The following is a 21,506-nucleotide window of genomic DNA, read 5'->3' on the forward strand; positions in this document are numbered from 1 at the left end:
GGTGCGCAGATCCGGGATCCTCCGTATCTCTGGGGGGAGCTCGTTCCAGATAGTAGGTGCTCCCACAGAGAAGGCTCTCCCCCTGGGGGCTGCCAGTCAACATTGTTTGGCCGATGGCACCTGGAGGAGCCCCTCTCTATGAGAGCGTACCGGCCGGTGGGAGGCTATTGGTGGTAGTAGGCGGTCCCGCAAGTACCCAAGTCCTGAGCCATGGAGTGCTTTAAAGGAACAAGGCCAGGCTTGTTTCATTTCAGAGCTGAACACAGAGCTTAATACAAGAGAGCCTCCTCTATACAGGGCAGTTCAACTTCTGCACAGACTCAATTGCCTAAGCCACGCCCAGACCTCAGCCTTAAGTTTCTGTTTCTAAATAAGCCTCATTGGTTGAGCCTGTTACCATGTCTCCATTCAGTCCCCATTGGCTGATCTATTCCAGTCCATGGATATTCATACTCTGACATAAAAGACATTCAAAAATCACAGGGCTGAGTTGGGAAAAGCTTTGATAGCCTCAAACTATGCCGTCTATGTTCCAATCTATGCTTAGTTCATAAGATTATTTACCAAAAAGTCCTACCTGTAAATGAGTACTTTAATTTCAACCGCAATAACACAAGGGCTATCAACAAATTCAAACTCAATGTAATTCGCTCTAATATTGATTGTAGGAAATATGATTTCTGCAATAGAGTAGTAAACATCTGGAACACTCTACCTGATCCTGTTGTTAGTTTCTCTAACCTCCATACCTTTTACCTTAATCTGTCTACCGTGGACCTTTCATGTTTCTTAAGAGGTCCCTAAGGGGGCATATGTAAGCGCACCAGCATGCCTACCATCCCTGTCCTACTGTCCCCATTTATATGTAATCATTCTATATGTTTATGGCTATGTTTTGCTTATTTATATCCTTTTATTTGTGCAAAAAAATTTTCATGTGTCCATGTCTATGTCTATTCTGTTACTTGTTTTCTTGTACTTGTTGATAGATAGATAGATAGATAGATAGATAGATAAATAAATAAGAAAGAAAGAAAGAAAGAAAGAAAGAAAGAAAGAAAGAAAGAAAGAAAGAAGCAGTTTTCCTCCCCAAGGAAGGAAGAAGAAATTTCAGAAATCAGGAGAGTTATTGTGATATAGTGTTGGCCATTGACTGAGGGTGTTTTTTTTTCCTCCTGGAGAGAATCAATTTGATCAACGTGAATCGAACTTTAAATATGGTCTTTTCATTCCATGTCACATACCTGCTGCTTCCTACAACTTGGTGATCTCCAAGACCTTTGCGCTTGAACTCACCCACTCCTCCCTGGCATGACCAACTAGGAACTATTGAAGTCGTAGTTCTGAGGCAACTGGAAAGTAAATTGTTGGGAAAGATTGCTTTAGCCAATTACCCATTGCTTCCTTGATTGCTACGTTTCTTCTTTTTGACAATAGCCTTTGAAGTATCTTGGGCCAAATCAATATTGACCCTCATCTGTGGCAACTCACTGGATGCCTTTGGACCAGTCATTATCTCTCAGCCCAACCCATTCATAATTTACAAGTGGTAGGGAATGTTATCTACTCTATTTTAAATTCCTGGAGGAGAGCTGGATGTACAGTAAATCTAACGTACTGTACTAGGATGATCACTGCAGGAAAATTCAACCCAAACATTAATGAATTAATAAACACCTGTTAAAACTGGCTGAAATCTAGATTCTGAATCACTTTCTCTTCTGATTTTTTTTTTTCAACGACTGCTTTTTGGAAAGATGGCAGAATACCTAAGCAGAGTTCTCTTTGAACTACATCTTAAAATAAACATTAGGCTTCAAGGAAGGAAAGATGGATGCACAAGGAAATTGCAAACCACTTCATTTGTGTGGACAGTTACATCTTTGTAGTTTTGGCCCTTGGCCTTGCTAGCTTTACTAATTTGGTTTCCAATTGGGAAGAGAGATTATTTGAAAGCAGCATTATAGATACAATGACACATCCCTTTTATCCTGTAGTTGCAACGTTGAATACCATTAACACTAAGATTAATACCATACTAACCAGGAGTGAAATCCAGCAGGTTCTGACAGGTTCTGGAGAACCAGTAGTGGAAATTTTGAGCAGTTCGGAGAACCGGTAGTGGAAATTTTGAGTAGTTCGGAGAAACAGCAAATACCACCTCTGGCTGGCCCCAGAGTGGGGAGGGAATGGAGATTTTGCAATATCCTTCCCCCCAGGAGTGGGCAGGGAATGGAAATTTTGCAGTATCCTTCCCCTGCCATGCCCACCAAGCCACACCCACCAACCAACACCATGCCTACCAAGCCACGCCCACAGAATTAGTAGTAAAAAAAATTGGATTTCACCACTGATACAAACAATACACAATCAAGGAACTACCATGGCAGACAAACAAGCTAACAGTAAACAACAGCCTAATCAAAAAACCTCCAAGAACACTCCCACCAACACTTACACTCAGTTGTAGCACTGATGATGTTACCTAGTTTGGTAATGTAAGATCAACAAGAAAATCATCAGGCTCAGAGAGCACCAAGGACTTCACAGTTCAAACCTGAGCTACAGTTTTTCTCATTTGTCAATAAAGCTTAAAATCTCCTTAATTACTGGTATATTCATTGTCTCTGGATCCTCAAAGAACCAATTGACTGGCCTTTGGCCATTGCCTGACCCTTGGCAAAACAATCCCTTTTAGAGATAAAAGGGCAAACCATGGAGCCAATTATTTTCAAGGGGATGTATGATTAAAATAGAGGAATTTAAGATCGGGATAACATGAATGTATTGCTGAGACAAAGAGGTAGTGGGGGAGAATGTCTGAATTGCCAGTCATAAGAAATGGAAATAAGATAAATAGGAAATGAGTCAAACCAGCAAAACCAAGTAAACAATTCAGGAGAGAGAGCCCATATTTTTGCAAAATAAAGGGCAGAAATAAAGCAAACACCGGGCATAATAAGTGCTGATGAAGATTAATTTGGTGACTCAGATTCAGAAGATTGGGAAATTGCTAGGAAATAATAGAAATACTGCCTGTTCAGTTTTATTGTGGGAACCAGGATAGAAAATATGCAATCAATGTGTGGCATTTTCAGCTATAGTCACCTTTGACTGAATGGTTTTCCCAGGAAATCCACCTACACAGTTGAATGAAAAACAGTCATTCGAATGCATTTATTTATAGTCTCTGCTTCGTTCTTAAAGCGACCCTGTGAAGAAACAGTTTGGAATAGATTTAATATTACATTCAATACTGCATATTTTTAGAAATGAGATTTAAGTTTTTAAGTGATGTGATATAGCCATGTGACTATATCACATTGGGGGTTGAAATCATGCTTCAGGTAATTGCAGTTTGCAGTTACCTATTCCTGTACCTATTATGGGGTATCCAACCCTGCCCCAGATACAGGCACTTTGCAAATAGGTTCACAATGACATCAACTTTAAGATATTTCAGAAATATTTCTGTAGAGTCCAAGGGAGGTCACCTTGACAGAAATATGCAAGTACCATTGCCTAGGCAAAGGAGGTTGAAACATTGTTTAAGTCCTGGGAAATAAATTAATGCTTGGAAGGGATCAGAGCAGGTTCTGACAGGTTCTGGAGAACCGGCAGCGGAATTTTTGAGTAGTTCGGAGAACCGGCAAATACCACCTCTGGCTGACCCCAGAGTGGGGAGGGAATGGGGATTTTGCAGTATCCTTTCCCTGGAGTGGGGTGGGAATGGAGATTTTGCAGTATCCTTCCCCTGCCATGCCCACCAAGCCACACCCACCAAGCCACACCCACAGAACCAGTAGTAAAAAAAAATTGGATTTCACCACTGGATCAGGCAACTATATCCACAATCCACTGGACTGTAAAAAGAAGGAGAGGTATATCACCATCAGACTTTTAAATTCTATTATTACAATCTATCTCAATAAAATGTAGTTCTAGTCTTCTTGACAAGTTGACTTCCAGGTCTGCTCTATCTAGTGGAGTTGATTGACAATTCTGCATAGGACTCAGAAAGAAAGTTTTCTTCCCTTTATTGCAGTATCATTAAGAACTAATCAATGGCAGCTTATTTCAGCAAGGACCTCCGGTCAATCATTTTGCCAAGAACAAAAATCCAACTGACCGCATTTTTCTGGGTGATTTAGGATGTATCGTTTAATGTTTTTTACACTGCCCAACTGCCAGCAACTGTATGCAGTTCACAAAGAAAGCACACACACACACACAATTGGCAAAACTATACAGTAGTTCACACAAAAAACAAGAAGCAACCTGTCAGAATTGGTTGCAGTACACACAATCAGACAATTCAGCAGGATTCAAAACTTTTTTATATATATAATAACACATAAGGCAAATATACACTACCCTTGTAGGTTTTTCCACGTTGTAGAGAAGAGAAATAGTAAGTACAAACACAGCATAAAATGGAAGCACAAAATGGAGGCCAGCAAAAGGAGGCCAGCAAATGGAAGCGGCAAAATGGAAGAGAGAGAAGCTAGTGCCTTCAAGCTTATATATTGAACAGTTAAGCCACGCCCAGGCTCCAAACTGTCTCTTATGGCCCCATACAACAAATACTATGTTTCAGTTTCCAAACAGTCCCCATTGGCTGACTTGTTACCAGGTCTATCCAAACAGTCCCCATTGGCTGACCTGTTGCCATGTCTATTCCAGTCTATGAACATTCATACTCTAACATAACTTTATACTTCCCAGAAGGGGACTTTAATCCCCCTTGACAAAGGTTTAGGTGTAGAATCAGGTCTTCAAGGGTGAGGATTCTTGGTTACTCTACTTAGCTATTAGCAGAGGATTAGACTAGCAGACCTCCAAGGTCCCTTCCAATTATTTTGTTATTCTGTTACCTTTTCTCCTCTGTGTGAGTTGAGATGATGCAACACTTAACTGCCCATGGAAGTTTGGGCTTAAATAAATATATAATTATAAGTAAAGCGTGAAGACCCAATTTACATTATGCTTCCTGACCATCCAGAAGCTCAGTTCCATCCAGTCCATCCAGAAGCTCAGAAAAATATACAAAGTTTTACCAAACAAAACAAAGACTGAGCACATTGCTGAGCACATTGTAAGCCGCCCTGAGTCTTCGGAGAAGGGCGGCATATAAATCAAATTAAAAAAAAAAAAGACCCCAAAAAAACAACTGAATATGCATCTTGATTTCCCGAGATGATCTTTGCTTTCCTGAGATGATCTTTGCTTCTTATAATTTCCTGATGTTTGGAGGCACTCACCTTACAACAACGTATTTTCACAGCCTAACATCCATCTTACAACCCTTTCAGTTCTCCTGTTTTCAAGGCAGCATTTGAGAGGACTTCAGAAGAACCTGGCCATTTCACTCCTAATAGATACACAACAGCATGGAATCTGTAGAAATCCTCAGTCATCCAGGTCATAGTTGTCCCAAAGGTGCTTTTTCTGGAGGCAATTGGACTTTCTGTTTTTTTCCTTTGAAGACATTTCACTTCTCATCCAAGAATGAGAATGAGAAGCGAAATGTCTTCAAAGAAAAAACAAGAACATCCATTTGCCTCCAGAAAAAGCACTTTTGGGACAACGGCATGGAGGTTAATCTCCAATAAAGGTCATATTCAAGTTTCCCTGATATCTGTACAAATAGAAATGGGTGCTTACTTTGCATAAGATATTTGGGGTATTTTCAATGTCCAGATTTTTTCTTAGCACTTAACCAGTGGTGGGTTTCAAATTTTTTTACTACTGGTTCTGTGGGTGTGGCTTGGTGGGCGTGGTATGGCTTGGTGGGCGTGGCTTGTGGGCGTGGCAGGGGAAGGATACTGTAAAATCTCCATTCTCACCCCACTCCAGGAGAAGTATACTGCAAAATCCCCATTTCCTCCCAATCAGCTGAGACTTAAGAGGCAGAGAATAGATGGGGGCAGGGGCAGTCAGAATTTTTACTATGGTTCTCCGAACTACTCAAAATTTCTGCTACCGGTTCTCCAGAACTGGTCAGCACCTGCTGAAACCCACCTCTGCACTTAACATGTTCTCAAGGAGCTCAAGCTTCTTTATTGAAGTGTTGCCTTTCTTGCAATATTCCCTGGAATGACCATGTGATTCACACTTAACACAGAGCTCTCCAATTCAATATAAGATCACATGGTCATTCCAGGCACTGCTCAGAAAGAAACATCTTAGTCAAAAGAGTTCAAAATAGCATAGGCCATCTAAATATTTTTAAAAAGGAAGAAGATCGAGGATTCCATTTCAGCAACTTCTCTTAGTATTTTATTCATGTTTAGTTCAGGCCATTTATCTATTTTTTCCAGTGAAGTTTTGTACTAAAAAATCTGTATAAAAAATTCCAAACTAGTAATCAGCCCCCGAAAGTGAGCAGTTAAATGAAGCAGATTTTACATAATCTACACATCCCTATTCATCAGCAGACCAGCATGACTCCTTGGACTTATTTTCATAACTATAATGACTCTAAGGTTCTGTATCTTCTCTCTCTGTCCTCAAGACTTAAATATCAAAAATGAAATGGAACAAACCTTGTATCCTTATCAGACGGCGATTCATCAGCATAACTACCCGACCAAATACTCACATTTTCATTAAAAAAAAAAATGACATACCATCTATTAGAAGGAAATTAGGAATGTTTCTTTCTGAGATACAATTTAGGTTTAGTAATTTCATTCCAAAAGTAGCTTGACTCTTGGTTAAGCAGATTGGTTGAATTATCAATAGAGGACAGATCCCAAGAAATTCAGTCTGATAATATCCATTACTTTTCCCATTAAATATTTAAAAACATTCCTAAGGAGCAGTGGTGGGATGCTGCCAGTTTAACAACCGGTTTGGTGAGCGTGCGCTTTGCTCACACGCACATGCACTTTGCGCGCGCGTAAAGTGCGCAAGGCGCTAAGGCGCTTGCATGCAGTGCTGAAAATGGAGCATTTAGAAGCTCAGCTGCTTACCTTCCAAGTCAGCAATGTTAAGTAGAACAGTGAGGGGATTGGGAAATCAGCTATGCCATGTGATTGAGATGAGCTACAAAGCAGGAAATAAAGGACAGGATAGTGTGGGGGCAGGTGGGCAGGGCCAACTGATAGTCGGAGCTACCAGTTCACCTGAACTGATCCAAACCGGCTAAATACCACCTCTGCTAAGGAGAGGTACAGTATTCAGAAATGATGCTTACTCCCAGGATGGCTATGAGAAACCATTGTAGCTATCAAGAACACTTCATAAATGTCTCTTCAGTGATGGGTTGCTACTGGTTCTCCCCGGTTCGGTGCGAACTGGTAGTGGAAATTTTGAGTAGTTCGGAGAACCGGTAAATACCACCTCTGCCTGGCCCCGCCCCCAATCTGTTTGCTGCCTCCCGAGTCCCAGATGATCGGCTAGAAGAAAAAAAAACTGTTTAAACTCTTGCTGCTGCACTTCAAAGGGACGCCCTAGAGCTGAGAACATTGATGAGAACATTGCTATGTCCAGAACTGCATTGTTAAGAGAATAGGCATCCTTACCTGTGAGTTGTTCATCTGTTTTCCCAGCTAGTATCCTGCTATGACCACTTCATCCCTGTCCAGTAGGGATAATAAACATGGTTTTGGGAATGAGGATTATAGTTCAATATGTCTTCAGAGCGCTTTGGGAAAAGCTGATACAAGATTAATATTTATTTTAGAAGCATATTTCTCATGTAGGATAAGCTATCTTTAAGATTGATGTGGACGGGGAATGTGCTTGGCTTGTTGTCTCAGAAGCCTTTTATATCCACAGAAGCTTAACATTCAGAATAATAGGAAATCCCAACAAATAAATATCAAAGGGAATTTGACAACACAAAATTCATAAGTTAAGCCAGCATTGTTCTTCAAAAACCTACTAGTAGGAAGTTATGGAAGAGGAATGAAGCAAGAATGCTCTTCGACGAGGGTAAACGGGCTGCCCAAAATGCCATGCGGAGCTTTTATCTCTGTAAAAGAAATACGACTTTTTTTGCAATTTGGATAACCCAGCTGAGCCAGAAATAAATCAGAGGTCTGGCATTGCCTTTGACTGGCACAAGCACCTCGTGCTGAAGTGCCTCACAACTTTTTGCTGTCTGAGGATATAAATGTCAGACCAGCGGATTAAATCAAGAATAACCAACCTACAATTTGAGACTGAAGTAAATGAGAAGGGGAGGACAAGAATTTAAGCACAAATCATGTTGGGTGGAAAACTCGGTTTACAGCAATTCCATAATGGGACAAACACTAGCTAGAATTAAGTTTTTTTTTTTTTTTTAAATGTTTTTAACATGTATTTGCTATCAACAGTTTTGACACCATCGTGATGGTGAAGGCCATCACAGGTTATCCTCGACTTACGACCACAAATTGAGCCCAAAATTTATGTTCCTAAGTGAGACATTTGTTCAGTGAGTTTTACACCCTTTTACGACCTTTCTTGTTAAGTGAATCACTGCAGTTGTTAAGTTAGCAACATGGTTGTTAAATGAATCTGGCTCCCCCATTGACTCTTCTTGTCATAAGGTTACAAAAGGAGACCACATGACCCTGGGATGATCACTAAATGAACTGTTGTAAGTCAAGAACTGCCTGTACTTCCTACCCCTATTGAATAGAATAGAATTTTTTATTGGCCAAGTGTGATTGGACACACAAGGAATTTGTCTTGGTGCATACGCTCTCAGTGTACATAAAAGAAAAGATACTTTCATCAAGAATCATAAGGTACGAGCACTTCCGGTTTGCTGCTTGTCCCCGCTGGACACTCCTTCGGGATCGTCGAACCCACTGCCTGTAAGAGCCGCCTTTTTCAGCGGAATGGCGGCTTGAAAAAACTCCGTTTCCATTAGGAAACGGAGATAGAGCCGGCTGGGGTGGGTAGAGTCCTCTGCCTAATCCCAAAAGTTTTTTATTTACTTTTGGGAGGGAGCGGAAGAGACTCCCCGTATCCCCAGCCGATGCTCCGGGCTCTGGGAAATCTCTGCTACATGCAGAGCTAGGGGGCAAAAGCAAGCCTGTAAATCTGTCAAATAAATTAATTAAAGAAGATATGAGCTGGACCTTTGATTCTGAAGCGCAAGTATTCTTTTTATTCTATTTTGCCTAAGAAGTGAAGTGAAGGGAAAAAAGTTTTTTTTTAAATGGCGATTGCTGCTGCGGCTTGAAGAGAGGCTGAAAGGGAAACTCCTTCCGTTTTTAATTACAAAGTAGCGGAATGAATACTTTTGGCTGTAACTGAAGGCAAAATCTCACTCTCATTTCGGTTTTTTTTCTTTTTTCTTTCTCTTTGAGGATCTGATATTGATCTTGGTTGGAAAAAAGTTTTTTTTTCTCTCTTTTCCAGTAAATTTTGTCTGCGTGGAAAAATGGCACTGAGACTTATAAAACTAGACAAACAGGCAGTGGGGGGGGATTCCCCCATTAATAAATTACATCAACAAGTTTTAACTCTCCAGTCACAGAAACCTGACTTTAATATAATAGAATTTCTTCTTGAGGAGATTGTAAGAAGGGATGAGATTGTGAATCAGCAACTTGAAAAATTTAAGTTGGAAATCAAAGAAATTGGTGAATTGGTGAAATCTAAGTTTGGCTTTCTGGATCGAAAGATTTTAAAAGTAGCTAATGGCTTAGCAGACTTTATGACTCAGTTGGAAGCAAATACTAACTCTAAAATGAAAGAAACTGAGGAGAATTTGGATGACAAGATCCAAAAAATTAAAAAGGATTTGGCAAACATTCAGGATAATAGTTCAGAAGACAAACTTAAAATGGAGGCTGATCAAAAGACTGTTATTGAAGAAAATGTACAACAGAGGATTGAAAGAGAAGTTTTAATGATCCAATACAATTTTACAGAATATGCAATTAGACTGAGAGGTTTGCAGGAAGATGACAGAGATGATTTAAGGAAGATATCTTCTGAAATTCTGGCTGGAATTTTAAAGGTTCAACCTGATGAAGTGTTTTGCAGGATTGACAGAATTTATAGAATAAACTCCTGGTTGGCAAAACAAAGGCAATTGCCTAGAGATGTGGTGATTTATTTTACAGACAAAGAAATTAGAAATAATATTGTCCAGAATTCTTATGATTCTGCTTTGCAATTTCGTGGAAGAAAGATTTGGATTTTTAAGGAACTCCCGCCCAAGATGTTAATGGAGAGGAAGAAATTTGGTTTTCTAGTGAATGAGTTAAAAAAAAGGAATATTCTATTTAGGTGGGACGTCCCAGTTGGTTTAATATTGAGACACCAAGGAGTAAGATACCAACTGGATACTGTCGAAAAAGCGGAAGAATTTTATCAAAAAATTTTAAAAATAAATTTAACATCTTTAGGCATAACACAGGACAAGCAAAAGGAGTTGGAAATAAAGGGAAAACATCAAATTACAGAGGCTGTGGTAGATAAACTGTCTTTGGACTCCTTGGATACCCCAGCTGGACTGTCTATAAATTTGAGAGCAGTGTCATCTGATTCTAATGTGATTAACTATCAACTTACAAACAAGTGCGTAAATCAACCAGTTGATATACAAGTGAAGGAAAAGATATATGGGATAATAAAACAAAACCAACAAGATCAATTTACAAAGCAGAATGACAACCGATCAGCTGATACACAACTTGTAGGAAGGAAATCTGGATGGAAATGCAACCCGCAAAAGAAAAAGAAAAGAAACAGATTTCGTAGAAATAGTAGTTTCTAAATCAAGCAACAGTGAAGCCAGGGATTTTAAAAAAATAAATGAACATGTGAAAAGATATTGGAGGCGAATTATCGTTTAATACTATCTTGAGGAAAGTGGCAGATCTCTGCAATGCCGTGATTTTGGGATGTGGAAAGAGCCTTACATTGTTGGATTTGAACTATCTATTTTGGATTTCTTTTACCGATAAATATATTATATCTATTTTGAGTTACAAGGCAAGAGAGTCATGCTGGGGCATGCAGAAGATCTGGCTGTTACCCACAAAGATGATGGGGATTTATAATCCTGATGAAAACCACAATTACAACTATATGGAATATAATTATAATGTCACTCGGGTGGTTGTTTTTATTTTTATATATACATGAGGATATTTATTATTGATGGGGGCAGAAGATGACTGAAGATTTTGAATAAACTGTTGCACCAGGATGCTATGTTACCCTATTATGGATGATGGATTTAACAATCTAGTGGAAAGACATCAAAGAAGATACTAAATGAATTATAAATTTAAAGTTATTGTCTTTTTTTATAAAATGGAATGTATATATAGACATATGTATATTTTAGTAGAGTGGGCAGTGGATTATATTTAGAATTGTAGTGTATGGTAATCTTGCAGGAAACTGGGTTGAAATAGGCTAGTTTAGTGATTGATTAGTTTAAGAAAAAGGATTTTTAAGACATATATTTTGGGGAGTGGAAGAATCGGATAGAACTGAACAAATGTTAAATTTGGAGAAGGCTGCTTTGAAATGTTAAATTAATATATATAATATATATAAAAGTAAAGGTTATGTTGTTGTAATAATAATAATATTTTACAAGTTTGGGGGAGGAGAAAAAGGGTAGATTGTGAAAAGCGGAGAAAAGCGGAGTTATAAGAATACTTTGCTAAGGGTCAGTACTTTGAGGAGTGAGTAAGGGCATGGTAAAATATTATGTAATTAATTATGAATTAGCTTATTGTTGTGAAGAAGAAGTCACAGGGGGGGATGGGTGGTGAGGGGGGTTAGGGAAGAAGGGAGGAAAAGGGGGAAAAACTTGTATTTGAAAAACTTTTTCAATAAAAAAAAAAGAATCATAAGGTACAACACTTAATGACAGTCATAGGGTACAAATAAGCAATCAGGAAACAATATCAATATAAATCGTAAGGATACAAGCAACAAAGTTACAGTCATATAGTCATAAGTGGGAAAAGATGGGTGATAGGAACGATGAGAAGATTAATAGTAGTGCAGACTTAGTAAATAGTTTGACAGTGCTGAGGGAATTATTTGTTTAGCAGAGTGATGGCGTTCTGGAAAAAAACTATCCTTGTGTCTAGTTGTTCTGGTGTGCAGTGCTCTATAGCATCATTTTGAGGGTAGGAGTTGAAACAGTTTATATTCAGGATGTGAAGGGTCTGTAAATATTTTCACAGCCCTCTTTTTGACTCATGGAGTATACAGGTCCTCAATGGAATGCAGGTTGGTAGCAATTGTTTTTTCTGCAGTTCTAATTATTGCATAGCTATCATTAACAGAATTGATTGTACTGGACAGATTCATATCAGTAGGACCCTGGTCTTCACTACAGGTGTCCAGACAGTTGCCATGGTGAGGCCAGGCCCTGCAACAGCCATGAGGTCTGTCAAGCCATGAGGCCTTTACAGATTATGCTTTTAAAGCCAATTACTTGCTCACGTGTTCAGGCTGACTGAGATGATGAGGTTCTTGGTTTCCATCTCTGCAGTCCAGATTTTTGCTTCACTTTTACTGTCATTTGCTTGGAATCTAGTTCACATGAATAAGGCAACCTGTAAAAAAGATGATGGTGCAGTGCTTTTTGTTAAGGATATTCTTGTGTTACCAACCAGCAGAGTAAGTGCACAGAGAAACGGTACTGAGAGCAATGAATACAATACATACAAACTGGTTTAACAAAGCTTTTACTTTGTAGTGAAAAACAATTGCATAAGTCTTTTAGTCAATCCAAGTCTTTAGCCATTCAAATCAGTCCGAAGTTACAGATATTTTCTTACCATACAAACAGCAGTAGGTAATAAACAGCAATTCAATGCTGGTAACAAATCATGATGGTAGCAGATCCATCCACTTCTTCACACACGATAGTAACAGTTCCAACCAACAAGTCAAGCAGTAAATCAAGCAATTCTGATCAACAATGACTATAGCTCAGCTCTCTCCTTATATACAGTTTACACTAGTAATTATCCACTTAAGGTAAGTGAAGTCAGCAGTGCAATAACTCAACAGTACAATTAGGATAATTGCAGTCAGCAGTTAGTCAGCAGTCAGTTACAATGACTCATCAGTACAATTACTCAGCATTACATCTTAAAGTTACAGAATACATTTAAAGTTATAGAACACATATATTGCCTGAACAACTTGTTTTTTTTTTTTAATTTGATTTATATGCCGCCCTTCTCCGAAGACTCAGGGTGGCTTACAATGTGCTCAGCAATAGCCTTCATCCTTTTGTATATTTATACAAAGTCAGCTTATTGCCCCCACAAGCTGGGTCCTCATTTCACCTACCTTAGAAAGGATGGAAGGCTGAGTCAACCTTGAGCCTTGGCGAGATTCGAACCCTGCAGTAATTGCAGGCAACTGGTCTTAATAAGCTTAATAACAGGGTGCCTTAAACCCCTGTACTACCAAGGCTCAGTTAGGCTTACACCATATCCTAACACTTTTCAAGAAAGCTGTTATGAAATGAGAAAAGCAAAATCTACAAGGAAAGTTATTGGGAAGAAGAAGAAAAAACCCACCCCAAAAATTTTGCGGCTTTTATTCTAACTTCAGAAATAATGAGTTTACCTGGTCATTTTTACTTTTCAGTTCTACCTTGTGAACATGAGCTCAATTTCTTCTCCTTTAAAATAAAATGAACTAATATATAAAACAGTTGATGGCTCCATAAGGAAAATTGTTTATTGAAAGTCTGTGCCAGAGCATCTGTAAATGTTAATATTTTTGTATTCAGATGATAAAAGTACGTTCTGTCTATGTTTGAAAGATCTGCCTAGCAGTTAAAAAGTATATAAATATCCCTTCGTTTGGAATTCTAGACATTCTCTCACTTTTTTTTTAATGCAAACAGTATTAATCTCAAACATCTTTTCTTAAAGTATAACAAAGCCAACCTAATAATACTATTCCTGGGCATACTGTATATTTTAAAGAATGTATTTCTTTGTTATTTAGAAAAGAGATTGTGAATTGCATTCAGTGCTGTTCCTTATAAAAATGACCTTAAGTTTTTTCTTCTTGGTTGTTATGAGCAAGGAATTTATGTAGCGTATTATATTTTATAACAGCATGCAATAGTCTTTAAAAGTCGTCTGCTCAATGGATATTAGTCTGGTAGAAACTAACAGTTGTATTCTAAGAATCAATCCAAGTTATTGTGCACCAAGTTACTTTGATAAAATTAAATGACTCAACAGATTACATATTTAAACCACAGCCCTATTCAGGATGGAATCAGGTGCTCAAAGTGTCTACTTCACTCAGTCAATCGGTTGGCCTGTCTCCAATCTAGACAGGCACTTGATGTCCACAAATGCTCAGCCATATGTCTCCATCAACTTATTTTAAAGTTACAACAGCAAGAACAAAAGTGGACATTCCATTTATCTGATTGCTTAGAGCAGTGATAGAAAAAGATGCCTGCATTCCATTTATAGCTATGGATAAAATTGCAACTTCTTTGCCATTACACCTTCTAGATCTGTTTATGGGGAAATACTTCACTTAATCTTCTGCAAGTATAAACCTATGGTCTTCATTCTGTCTTTTCCAAATTAGGTCACATCTCTTAAAATTGTATCAGGAGATATCATTGTGTCCTTGATTTCTGACGGTATAACAATATCTCAGAAAGGAACTGAAGAAAGGTCCCATAACTTGGGACCCAATTCTTTGCTATTCCTTCTGTCTCTTTGACAGCTTGAGAAGTTATCTCAACCTATTCTCCAAAGCACCTGAGGGTAGAACAAGAAGCAATGGGTGGAAACTAATCAAGGAGAGAAGCAACCTAGAACTAAGGAGAAATTTCCTGACAGTTAGAACAATTAACCAGTGGAACAACTTGCCTCCAGAAGTTGTGAATGCTCCAACACTGGAAGTTCTTAAGAAGATGTTGGATAACCATTTGTCTGAAGTGGTGTAGGATTTCCTGCCTAAGCAGGGGGTTGGACTAGAAGATCTCCAAGGACCCTTCCAACTCTGTTATTCTATTCTATTCTAAATTAGGGGTTTTTCTGGGTCTTGTACTCCATCCATTATGCAGCTGTGGGCCATTGCCTTTCTTATCTCATCTTATCTAGGCAGTTTCTCTTCCCCACCCCACTTCCAAGGTCATTTCCACATACCATTACATCTACGGATACCTTCTTCTGAAATTATATCTCTACCTCTTACCTTCAAGGTTTGTATGGCCCTATCTTGCCCTTATTTAAGTTATCCCTTAAAACTGTCCTGTTCAGCCAGGTCTTAGATACAATTGATTTATGGGAAGTGAAGTTGTTTTTTCCGATGTTTGCTTTTTTATTTTGCTTTGATATTGTTTGTATATTTTTATGTTATATGGTTAAGATGTTATACTGTGTATCATCCAGAGTCATAGCAGAATTGGATGTCTTATAAACCCAATAAACAAGCAAGCAGGCACACAAAGAAATAAATGTATCAAAACAGCAGCATTTTCATAATGATGGACACATTTCACAATTTGTGTAGTGGGTCAAGAGCCTTACATAAAGGGCAGATTTCTGTATCCTGACAGAAGACTAACAGATATCTCTCTCTCTCTCTCCCTCCCTCCCTCCCTCTCCCTCTCTCCCTCCCTCCCTCCCTCCCTCCCTCCCTCTCTCTCTCTCTCACACACACAAACAAACACACACTCCTTAGACTCAGGGTTTTTCCATTATTACCCAAACATGTACAATATTAAAATTAATGTAGGGATTATTCTCTGAAAACAGCATTCATCTCCTAGAGAGCTGCAAACAGAACCACCTCATGGTTTAATCGCAAATCTCACTGCTTATTTTGGTGGTCCCAACTGCAGGTACACAATCCATGTAAATCCAGAGCTTGCTCATGTGTGAATTATATTTTCTGCCCCTGAATACAACAAATAGATTGTGATTGATAAACACCACATGAATTTGAAAGGCTGCAAATTTAGAGAAAGGCCATGAAGACGGTTGACTGTCTTTATCAGTGTCTATTTTTTTTACTTCACCTCATGATTTTTTCTTGCTCAGCGGCTGAGGGAAAAAATATGGTTTTGCTGTCAAACAATGGATTGTGTGTAAAGTAATCCTCCAACGCAAAGAAAGACACCTGTGATACTGTCATCTTGATGAGGTAGACAAGACTAAGAAACTAATGTTATGTAGGTCTGTACTAATTTTATGGCGATGGCTATTAACTTAAACGTAGAAAGGAGCTTGTCTGTGACATTTTATGAAGTTATTTCAATGCCCCAGGCTCCTTGTGTCCTTCAAGGCCATTTTGTCTTCCCTGTACTGTCAAGCTTTCCAGGTAGACCAGACAGGAAACAGACTATGTCTTCCAGATGAGCTGATGCTGTAATTCCAAATTGTTTCTCCTCACTGGCTGTATGGATTTCCAACACATGTTAAAAGTGTCAACTTAGGCAAAGTTAGACTAGACAAGGCTAGACTTAGGTTATTTTTTTAAAAAAAAAATCTGCATGGTTGTCTTCCTAGTGGAACAAAAATCTCCTTTTGAGCAAAAAAAAGCTCCACTAACTATATTTGAATTATAATATCTAGCCTGAAACTAATTTTGACACAATGGCACAATCTTCCTCGGCCTCTGCAAAATGTCCGCAGTCCTGGAAGACATCTTTTATTTTGGATCTTCAGGGCTGCCACATTTAGTGCTGTGGGAAACTGGGAGGGAGGATTTTATGGAGTAGAGAGAAATATAGCCATAATAACATTCTTTTCTTTGAGAGTCAAGGACAGAGTGCCCTGCACCTGGAGTGGGGTGACTGGGAGGCATCTCCAGTTGGGATGGTGCATTGATTGGACCATGTGAAGGACATGTGGATGCTGGGGCAGGGACTTGAAATTTGGGACAAGAAAATCAAGTTTTCCTGAGAATAAAATTGATTTTGTTTTGTTTTTCTGACAAATTCCAAATTCGGATTTTAAAAATCTCAACTTCAGCAATCAAATAAATATTTCATTCCATTTTTACTACCAAACTTTATTTCCACTACCACTCCCATCATATTTTTATGCACCATTTACTCAAAAAGCTGGCAGCATCCAACCATCTGAGATTCAACTTCTAATGGGTCATTTGATTCAGTGAAGCTTTGATTAGATCACTCCATCAAAGCAGAAACATAAATGAAAGCAGGGACTGCCTTGGAAGTAATGAGTCAGATCAAGTGGCTCTCAAGCATATTGGAGATTTGATAGTTTTACTACAGTTTTTGGGACTTTTACAGATACTGTAAGAATACCAAAGAATATATTTTTTGCATAACTGGGGAATGCTGGGTTGTGGGTTGAATACTATGATGAGCTTTCTGATATTGTCAGGAGCAGCTGATAAAGGAGATATATAGGTAGTCTTCAATTTATGACACAATTGAGTCCAAAATTTCTGTTGTTGAGTGAGACATTCTTAAGTAATTTTGCTCCAATTTATGACCTTTCTTGCCACAGCTGTTAAGTGAATCACTGCATTTATTAAATTAGTAACATGGTTGTTAAGTTAATTTGCCTTCTCCATTGACTTTGCTTGTCAGAAGGTCACAAAAGATGCTCACATGACCAGAATTTCTGTTACTAAGCAAGGAGATTGTTAAGTTAGGTTGTTATTCCTGATTTTACAACCAAAATACTGCAGTCATGAAGTGAATCATGCAGTTGTTAGATGAATCTGGCTTTTCCTTTTGTCTTTGGTTGCAGAAGCTGGCTGAGATGGTTGCAAGTAGCCATCAAATAAATCAAGGATGCTGAAATTGTGGTAAATGCATGCCATTTGCCAAATTTTGATCACATGATCATGGGGATGCTATGATAGTTATAAATGAAAGAACCAGTTACTTTTTTCAATGCCATTGCAATTTGGAACTTTAAACGAATGGTTGTAAATTGAGGATGGCATGTATTATATTTTACATGCTACATCCTTCCACTATATTTACAGCTGGGTCTAGGCAGGGGTGAAATCCAGCAGGTTCTGACAGGTTCTGGAGAACTGGTAGTGGAAATTTTGAGTAGTTCGGAGAACTGGCAAATAACACCTCTGGCTGGCCCCAGAATGGGGTGGGAATGGAGATTTTGCAATATCCTTCCCCCAGGAATGGGGAGGGAATGGGGATTTTGCAGTATCCTTCCCCTGGAGTGGGCTGGAAATGGGGATTTTGCAGTATCCTTCCCCTGCCACGCCCACCAAGCCACATCATGCCCACCAAGCCACTCCCACAGAACAGGTAGTAAAAAAAATGAATTTCACCACTGGATCTAGGACAACTTGCTGCAGGACAACACATCTCGGCCAGCTTGCCATGGGACAACTTGCTGCATTAATTGTCTTATTGGTGGTGACCATATTTTTGTCAAAATTATTGTTAACTATTGTTTTTCCGGATTGACTTTATTTTATTATTATTTGCCATGGTTCCATTGAACTTAATTTAACTTTTTTAACTTGTACTTGCCGCAGGACAACTTGCCATGGGATAAGAGTTACAGTAATATCAAGAAATGGCGGAATACATAGAATTATTAAAGAAAGGATACCAAAGGGGGGGGACAAAATGAAATGTGAATGACAAAAATTAATTTTTAAAAATTATTTTAAATAATTAAATATAATTGTTGAATCATTGTGCAGTGCATTGTCCCATGGCAAGTTGGCTGTGGTGAGTTGGCCCATTCTGCCTCCTAAAATGAAGCAATTTCAGGCATTTTGAAGTTTTCTTCACTGTAACCTTTAGATACTCGTTTACTCGGTGTGACCGGAACAATCTGGAACTGAAGACACTCAAAACCGTAGAAATGGTGGTAGACTTTAGGAGAAACCCTTCCATACTTCCACCTCTTACAATACAGCACAGTATCAACAGTAGAGACCTTCAAATTTCTAGGTTCTACCATATCATAAGATCTAAAATGGACACCTAACATAAAAAATGTCATCAAAAAAGCACAACAAAGAATGTTCTTTCTGTTCCAAGTCAGAAAGCTCAAACTGCCCAAGGACCTGCTGATACAGTTCTACAGAGGAATTATTGAGTCTATCATCTGCACCTCTATAACTGTCTGGTTTTGTTCTGCAACCCAACAAGACAGACACAGACTTCCGAGGATAATTAGAACTGCAGAAAAAACAATTGCTACCAACCTGCCTTCCATTGAGGACCTGTATACTGCATGAATTAAAAAGAGGGCTGTGAAAATATTTACAGACCCCTCACATCCTGGACATAAACTCTTTCAACTCCTAACCTCAAAACGACGCTATAGAGCCCTGCACACCAGAACAACTAGACACAAGAACAGTTTTTTCTCAAACGCCATCACTCTGCTAAACAAATAATTCCCTCAACACTGTCAACTATTTACTAAGTCTGCACTACTATTAATCTTCTCATCATTTCTATCACCCATCTCCTTCCACTAATGCTGTATGACTGTAACTTTGTTGCTTGTATCCATATGATTTATATTGACTGTTTCCTAATATGATTTGATTGCTTATTTGTACCCTATGACTATCATTAAGTGTTGTACCTTATGATTCTTGATGAAAGTATCTTTTCTTTTATGTACACTGAGAGCGTATGCACCAAGACAAATTCCTTGTGTGTCCAATCACACTTGGCCAATTTAAAAAAAATCTATTCTATTGTATTCTATTTGTTTTTATGGACCAAAACATGAAAAGCCTTGAATGAAATCTGAAATCACAATCTTCGAACAAATCATGTCCTCTTTGAGTTGATGTCCTCTTAGCTGATGTCCACAGCTATACTAAGCAGAGTTAGACCTAGTAAACACTTTGTTGTCAAGTAACCAGGATTAAATTAAATTCTGATTTCCTCTAACTACTAGGAAAGATTTTGATGCTCTCTGAGCTTGGTTGTTTTCTTGTAGAGGTTCTGTGATGTTACCTAATTTGGTAATGAAATGTCTACAAGAACATTTCTTCTGCATTCTCAGAGAGCATCAAGGACCTCCACTTCAACTCTGAGTTACAAATATTCTCTTCTATCTGTACTAAGGAAACAGAGTATTTCACTTTCAAAAGTAGATCGTGGCAACGATATGGAGGCATCACTGATGATCCTTAGTGGGTGAATTTAAGCTATGGGACCACATAGGAATATAGTGGCAATGAAACTGAAAAAGGATAGGCTATGTTCCACTTTAAAAACAAGTGCAAAGCAGAATCCTATTTTGCATTAATGGATAGCCATTAAACATAAATGCTTTGTATGTGTAAACTCTACTACAAGGATAAATCCCTGAGGAGTTCTGTCAGTGGACTTCACTCAGATGTCTTTGGAAGGTGTGTCAATTGAAAGACCAGATGTAGGTTGGGATGGAGCACATTTGTCCATGAAGTCACCAGAGACAGACCTGACTTGAATGCACCTAATTAACGATGCTCACATTGAAAGAAAATGGAATGGGAGAAACGAACCTTGAGTCAGGCAATCTGGCTGTCTGCTTGATAAACTGGCAGATCAACTGACTGCTAAGATTTTCTTTTTACTAATGGAAATCAAATGGTTTCCCAGTTCTACTTTATACTCAGGGTGACCTGCTTAGAATCAATTCCTGCATCTTCTGGGGCAGAGGAGACAGAAACAAAGTATAAGGAAGAACGTTATGACTTAGCTAAGAAATTCGGCTCTGTACACTTCCAGAAAGAAAGTCCGGTGAAAATTCAAAGGTGAAACCTTCTGCTTGAACAAACAATACTGATAAAAAAGGAGGTAATTTTATTCCTGCTAATAAATAACCCAATGCCTTCATTAACCTTTATTCTTCTTTTATTAGCAGTCTTGGCATCATGACTCTGAGCTAAGCTCAGCAGGATACCTAGGAAATGACATTTCATAGATTGGAAAAAGGACTGTGCTCTGTGCTAGCATACCACTATTCTGAGTTTTTCTCATACACAGCAGGAAAGGAACCCATTTCCCTTTGTCCTTTAGAAAAGAAGCCGGATAAAATAATAGAGGGAAGGACAGATCCTTATCCCTAGAACTTTATTTATTAATGACCAATCTCCTGGAAGGACATTCCTGAAATATTAAAGAAATGTTTGAGTATAGTTAAGCCAGAAAGAAGATCCTCTTCTCTGTAACTTTTCATGGACTAATTTGAATATATATAGATTTTTTTCTAAATGTGGGACGTGGTGGCTCAATGGCTAAGATGCTGAGCTTGTCAATTGAAAGATCAGCAGTTCAGTGGTTCGAATCCCTAATGCCGCATAATGGGGTGAGCTCCCATTACTTGTTCCAGCTTCTGCCAACCTAGCAGTTCGAAAACACATAAAAAATGCAAGTAGAAAAATAGGGACCACTTTGGTGGGAAGGTAACAGTGTTCCATGCGCCTTTGGCGTTTAGTCATGCCAGCCACATGACCACAGAGACGTCTTCAGGCAGTGCTGCCTCTTTGGCTTTGAAACGGAGATGAGCACTGCCCCCTAGAGTCAGGAACGACTAGCACATATGTGCAAGGGGAATCTTTGCCTT

The sequence above is a fragment of the Pantherophis guttatus genome, chromosome 6 (genome assembly GCF_059756535.1).
Source record: "Pantherophis guttatus breed Tessera chromosome 6, ASM5975653v1, whole genome shotgun sequence".
Taxonomy (NCBI): domain Eukaryota; kingdom Metazoa; phylum Chordata; class Lepidosauria; order Squamata; family Colubridae; genus Pantherophis; species Pantherophis guttatus.